Source organism: Engraulis encrasicolus, unplaced genomic scaffold (assembly GCF_034702125.1).
Source record: "Engraulis encrasicolus isolate BLACKSEA-1 unplaced genomic scaffold, IST_EnEncr_1.0 scaffold_29_np1212, whole genome shotgun sequence".
Lineage (NCBI taxonomy): Eukaryota > Metazoa > Chordata > Actinopteri > Clupeiformes > Engraulidae > Engraulis > Engraulis encrasicolus.
This window is the reverse complement of record NW_026945588.1, coordinates 1,243,665-1,251,164: the sequence shown is the minus strand read 5'-3', so window position 1 is coordinate 1,251,164 and position 7,500 is coordinate 1,243,665.

Here is a 7,500-nt window from a genome sequence, read left to right as displayed (position 1 = left end):
AAGGTGTGATAGCTGGCATCCGTTACACCATGTACTGTGTGTGTGTGTGTGTGTGTGTGTGTGTGTGTGTGTGTGTGTGTGTGTGTGTGTGTGTGTGTGTGTGTGTGTGTGTGTGTGTGTGTGTGTGTGTGTGTGTGTGTTTGTGTGTGTGTGTGGTGTGGTGTGTCACTATGACTGATAACGCCGGGACTTCCACGTAACTAGTGTAGTGAGATCAGCTTTTCTGACGGAACTAGATGGAGCACGAGAGATTAGATTAGAGCAGGGTGCCCAAACTTAACATTACATTACACATTTTCATTGATCCTTTATTTAGCCAGGATTGTCCCATTGAGACTACAGTCTCTTCTGCCAGGGAGTCCTGGTCAAAATGGCAGCATACATATAGTTACAGACACAGACAAACACATAGACAAAAAGGAAAATAAATGTACAAAAAAGCACATTAAGAATACATTTACATAAAACGTATTATGAGATCAAAAGTAGCCTATGTGCTGCATAGTCAGAAACAATGACACTCCTCTGTGTATACTGTATTAATTTCCCTCTTAAAAGTCTCTAATGAGGGCAGAGAGTCTATACATATTATCCTCTGCAACTCATTCCATAGGTATGGGGCATAAAAAGAAAAGCCAGTTTTCCCTAATTCAGTGCGAGGAGTACAAGACTGTAGTTATTATTTATATTACTTACTTATTATTTATATTACTACTCATTTGTTCAAAGCGACTTACAACTATTATTTTTCAGGGTATTGGTTACAGTCCCTGGAGCAATGTGGGGTTAGGTGCATTGCTCAAGGGCACTTCAGCCATGGATGGAGATGTAGGGAGAGGTCAGGGGGGATTCGAACTGGCAACCCCTAGATTGAAAGACCAACTCTCTAACCACTAGGCCACGGCTGCCCCACAAAGAGAGATGAACTGAGGAATGACATCCAATGGAGACACACTCATACTACAATCACTTACAACTACTATATCTATATTCACACACACACACACACACACACACACACACACACACACACACACACACACACACACACACACACACACACACACACACACACACACACACACACACACACACACACACACACACGGGATTGAACCCGGGTTGCTTGAATGGCAGAGACTTTACCACTAGACCACGGTTAAGGTTTACAATGACAAGGCCCCATATGAGTAGAGTATCCTTTATTGATCCCAGGGGGAAATTAAGGTGTCGAGTAGCATACACACATATATAAAGACATTGCCCACAAGACATAACACACATATTTGCACATAAAATAATCATATATAGCTCACTGTTGCATACATTTTGCCAAGGCATCTCTCTCTCTCTCTCTCTCTCTCTCTCTCTCTCTCTCTCTCTCTCTCACACACACACACACACACACACACACACACACACACACACACACACACACACACACACACACACACACACACACACACACACACACACACACACATACACTCACACACAACACACACACACACACCAAAATATAAAGTGTAAAGTGTCCACAGTGTTAACATGTGCCTTAGCCAAGTGGCACATAGAAGCCAAGACAAAGTGGCCATAAAGTGTCCAGTGTCCATAGTCTCTCTGCCTAGTACAATGTCCATTGTATTCCTTGGAAAAAGGATGGGGGGTCGCCCCCTGTGTCACCACACACACACACACACACACACACACACATACATACACCAAACATAGTGTCACCTGTGCTGGGTGGCCAAGACAAAGTTACCACCAAAGTGTCCAGGAGTATCAGTAGTCCGGGGGGTTACACACGTCGCCAACTGTGTCTCTCCACACACACACACACACACACACACACACACACACACACACACACACACACACACACACACACACACACACACACACACACACACACACACACACACACACACACACAAGCAGCTGTGCATTCCACTGAAGAGGAGTCAAAGGGTAAAGAGTCCAGGTAGATAAGTGTGCAGGAGGGGGATCTGTTATGCAGTCCAGTCCCCTATGACGATCTCTCTTTGTGTGTCCTTCTGTGCGATGTTGAATAGCTGGATGGCCCTGGGTACAAAGGACTTCCGCAGCCTATCTGTCTTGCAGGAGATGGCGCGCAGTCTGTAGCTGAACAGGCTTCTCTGGTTGTCAAAGACTGGGTAGACAAGACACACTGGGTGCTTGTAGTTGTACAAAATAGAGTCCAATCTGCTAAGTGTCCTCTTGTCAGCTGTGGTTGTGAGGGCGTCCAGTTCTGTGCCTACAACAGACCCTGCTTTCCTCACCAGCCTGTCAAGCCGTCCAGCATCTCTCTTCCTAATGCTGCCACCCCAGCATGCCACAGCATAGGAGAGCACACTGGCCAGCAGGGCTTCCCAAACTTTACCATGTCAAGGCCCCATATGCACAGCAGGGCTTCCCAAACTTTACCATCTGCGGCCGATCCACACTGGCCTTCAAAAACACAGTCGCAATAACAATCTTTCCAAGGTGCTTCATGTGCCAGCCAATACAGTGTACAATGAACTGGTATAGTCCCACAGGCAAATATAGTGTACAATGAGCTGGTATAGTGTACAATGAGCTGGTATAGTCCCACAGGCCAATATAGTGTACAATGAACTGGTATAGTCCCACAGGCCAATATAGTGTACAATGAGCTGGTATAGTCCCATAGGCCAATATAGTGTACAATGAGCTGGTATAGTCCCATAGGCCCAATATAGTGTACAATGAGCTGGTATAGTCCCACAGGCCCATTATAGTGTACAATGAGCTCTTATAGTCCCACAGGCCAAGTCAATATAGTGTACAATGAGCTGGTATAGTCCCATATGAACTGGTATAGTCCCATAGTGAGCTGGTATAGTCCCATAGGCCAATATAGTGTACAATGAGCTGGTATAGTCCCACAGGCCAATATAGTGTACAATGAGCTGGTATAGTCCCATAGGCCAATATAGTGTACAATGAACTGGTATAGTCCCACAGGCCAATATAGTGTACAATGAGCTGGTATAGTCCCACAGGCCAAGTCAATATAGTGTACAATGAGCTGGTATAGTCCCATATGAACTGGTATAGTCCCATAGTGAGCTGGTATAGTCCCACAGGCCCAATATAGTGTACAATGAGCTGGTATAGTCCCATAGGCCCAATATAGTCCCACAGGCCCAATATAGTGTACAATGAGCTGGTATAGTCCCACAGGCAAATATAGTGTACAATGAGCTGGTATAGTGTACAATGAGCTGGTATAGTCCCACAGGCCAATATAGTGTCCAGTGAACTGGTATAGTGTACAATGAGCTGGTATAGTCCCACAGGCCCAATATAGTGTACAATGAGCTGGTATAGTCCCATAGGCCCATTATAGTGTACAATGAACTGGTATAGTCCCACAGTGAGCTGGTATAGTCCCACAGGCCCATTATAGTGTACAATGAACTGGTATAGTCCCATAGGCCCATTATAGTCCCACAGGCCAAGTCAGGTCTGAGGGTGGTGGGTGGGGCACAAAGTGACTTGGCCCCATGGCCACGACCCAAACCGCCTTCAAAACCACCTTTGCAAAATCATCTTTCCAATTATTTGAGTTCATAAGTTGCTACCATTGATTGTGGATGCTACAAAAATCTCCCTGTTGTGTGTGCCTACGTACTGTTTGGTGAATTCTGCATTTACAATTATGCGTTTGGGCTTTCAGTCATGACTGATGGGTAGTTATCACAGCAGAGTGTGGCCATGTGACATTAATTTTGTCATCTCAACATCTCAAATCTGAGGGAGTGAGATGGAATTTGCCATTCCTTCCCTGAATTGATTAGAACGCAGGAAATTACATCTAAAAAAAGCTGTGTTGTCGTCCCTCTGAGCACAATACACACTATCGCATATTGTTCTGTCCCATTCTATAGCATGGACAATCTGGTGTGTATCATAGTTTCCAATCCAATTACCTGCTAGCTGTGACCACTGTATAGTTCTCTTAGCATGTCAGATTAGCAGGGGTAATGTGCATTTGAGGGGGGAAGCATAATTTATATAAATGGATAAATGGAAAGTATAATTTATGAAAATGAAATAAAAATGGCATGAAAAGAATATACTTTTATCAATCCAGAAATGCAGAAGAATATGGTTTCAAGTTTCATAGTGACATGTGTGACAGTTTCAATTAAGACAACATGCTGCCTCTCTCTCTCTCTCTCTCTCTCTCTCTCTCTCTCCGTGCGCCGTCAACGCATGGAACATTCCAAAATGTCAGGACTTTACCGGCGATGCCATGCGCGCGTATAGGGTTTGTCTAACCCTGAACCTGACTCCCCATTACACACACACACACACACACGCACACGCACACGCACACGCACACACTATGCGAAACCAGTTTCTCCTTAAAGGAAGAAGGAGAGCGGCCGAGCGGGAAGTCCCTGTTCTGCTTGGCTGCTTCATGCAAGCGACTGCTGACGTCCTAGGCTACTTTTGTAACATAAACTGTGACTTTTTTTTGCCAATTATCGGTTCATTTGTCAATTTTTATTTAAAAATAGACGGCAGGTAATGTGGCTATAGGCCTACGCTGTTTACATTCAAAGGACGCCGCGTCTGTTGACAGAGTTGAGGTCAGAGAGTGGAGTTTCTTTAGCGACTGAAGCGGACTTTTTTCTTATTTTCCAAATGGATGGCGGGTAGTGTGGCTATACGCTGTTTACCTCAAAGGACACAGTACTGATGTCAGAGTTAGGGGTGTTTTACAGTGGAGTTCCTTTAGCGACTGAAGCTGACTTTTTTGTGCCAATTATCTATTCATTTTTTGTCTGTTTCTGTTTACCTCGGCTACACATAGACGGCAGGTAATGTGTCTGTCGCTACAGTTGAGGAGTGTTGAGGTCAGTAGAGTTAAGTTCTCTCTCAAAGTCTGTAGAGACGCTAGCTGACGTCACGCCCTCTTGGTATTTTAGTCTCGTGTACCTGCTAAGGTGGTGGAATTTCCACCTTGCTATCTCAGCCTGCACAGAGTTTCAGGTTATTTATTGACCCGACGTCGTTGAGTTTGCTCGCATTGCGAGTGTTTTTATTAGCCTGTTCAGTCACATTTTTTTAAAGAAAACAAAAGTCTGTGTAGTCAACACCATTTTCACTTTCGCATGTCAACTCATAGGCTACAGCTCGGACGGTGTTCACGGGACGCTTTGGAGCGCCCTCACGCCACTCCGACTCCGTGCGCTCGTCACCTCGCCAGAATAACCGCACTGGCCGCGAGACCCCCCAAGACACCTTCAGAACATCCGCGCGAGAGAGGAGAACGATACGATGTAGGTCATGCGCGTCAGACTAGTTGTGTTCATGTGTGTCAGTAGGAGTAAATGAGTTGTTCAGTCACACGGGTGTGTGTGTGTGTTCACGTTGCCAGGCGCGTTATCGGCCGTAAAGTCTGCAAACCATTTTATTGCTATTATTAGCCCTCAACCGCCAGAAAACCCCGAGGCAGCGATGTCCAGGGCACGGAGCAACACATCAGCAGCACGTGCAGACCCGCGGCAGGTGAGTTGGAGAAGAATCCAGTCCCAGTATGTTCTCTTTTTATTCATAAGGAGTCCAGTAGCCTGCGCTCACTTTTATTCATAAGGAGGAGTCCAGTATGTTTAGTTTTTATTCATAAAGATTCTAATAGGCTATGTTCTCTTTTTATTCATAAACAGTCCAGTATGTTTAGTTTTTATTCATAAAGATTCCAATAGGCTATGTTCTCTTTTTATTCCGACAATCTCTTGGAAGCTCATCTTTCAGTTGTGTCTTAATCTCTAGTCTGTTTTTCTTTTCTTTCTTTCTTTCCTTCTTTCTTTCTTTCTTTCTTTCTTTCTTTCTTTTCTTTCTTTCTTTCCTTTTGTTTTTACTGTAGAGATCAGTCTTGTTGCAGTTGCCGTTCTAAGTTTAACACCCATTATATTATATTATATTATATTATATTATATTATATTATATTATATTATATTATATTATATTATATTATGTTATGTTTAGTTTAGTTTAGTTTAGTTTAGTTTAGTTTAATGTTTATTCGTTATGGCCAGTGCACATCATACAGTTGAGTCAAATGATAGCCACTCTAATTTTCACCTGCTATACTTTTGAGTATCTTCACGCTCTGCTCTAGTTTGGAGTATCGTAACCCTCCTGCCACCATCCTGCCTATCATTTGTTCCAACAGCTACCCTCCGGTAGAAGGTACAGGTCCCTTCAGAGCCGCACTAAAAGACTGGCCAACAGCGTTTACCACCAGGCCATTAGACTTTTGAATTTGCAGGACTGCTGAGGAACATTACTGTCTAAAACGTTATCCATCTATCCTTTGGACATTTCTGTGTGTGTGTGTGTGCGTGTGCTTGTGCGTGCGTGCATGCGTGCTTGCATGCTTGCGTGCGTGTGTGTGCGTGCGTGTGTGTGTGTGTGTGTGTGTGTGTGTGTGTGTGTGTGTGTGTGTGTGTGTGTGTGTGTGTGGGTTTGAGAGAGAGGTGGGGGTTTATGTACTTAATCTCTGCTGCACTTTAAGTGGGATGGGGGAGGCTGGGGTGGGTCAAGCACTGGTGTCACTTTTACCTCTCATTGCACACAAACACACACACACACGCACACACCAGTGTACATGTTTTAACCTGTAGGCTACATTGAAACAGGGAAGAAAATCTCATTGAGAGAGTGTGAGTTTCACATGGACGGTGCCGGCGCGTGGGTGTGTGTTAGCGGTGCCTGTGTGTGTGTGTGTGTGTGTGTGTGTGTGTGTGGTTGATGTGATTGTGCTTTGGCCCACCACATGTTATCACACTTGGTGGAGCTGCTACCCATCATGCCACACACACACACACACACACACACACACACACACACACACACACACACACACACACACACACACACACACACACACACACACACACACACACACACACACACACACAGTAGCAGGGCCGCCGCTAGACCGCTAGACATGAGCAGAGTACACAGAGTGCTTGGGGCACCAACCACGATGCCACAAAATGAGGGCAGTTGAGATTGACTGAATAATGTCATGAAAGACAATTGAATTACATTATGAAACATATATTTATTAGTAAATAGGTTACTATTATAAAACATATATTTAATAGTAAATAGATTACAATTATGAAACATATATTTATTAGTAAATAGGTTACTATTCTCATTATTATTTAATTATTGGGGGGGGTCCCCTGACAAGCGATGCGTAGGGCTTCTAAAACCTTAGCAGAGGCCCTGCACAGCGCGTGTGGTGGTTGTGTGAAGCTCTAGTGCAGCGGTTCCCAAACTTTTTTCCTTGTGCACCCCCTTGTACATTTCAATGTGGTTAACGCACCCCCTGCAAATGTTTTGCCGTCCTAATGACGACTTGAGTATGGCTTCACTGCACAAATCATTGCAAATTATGCAGAGTCATATGGGGAATCCTCATTTCCAATA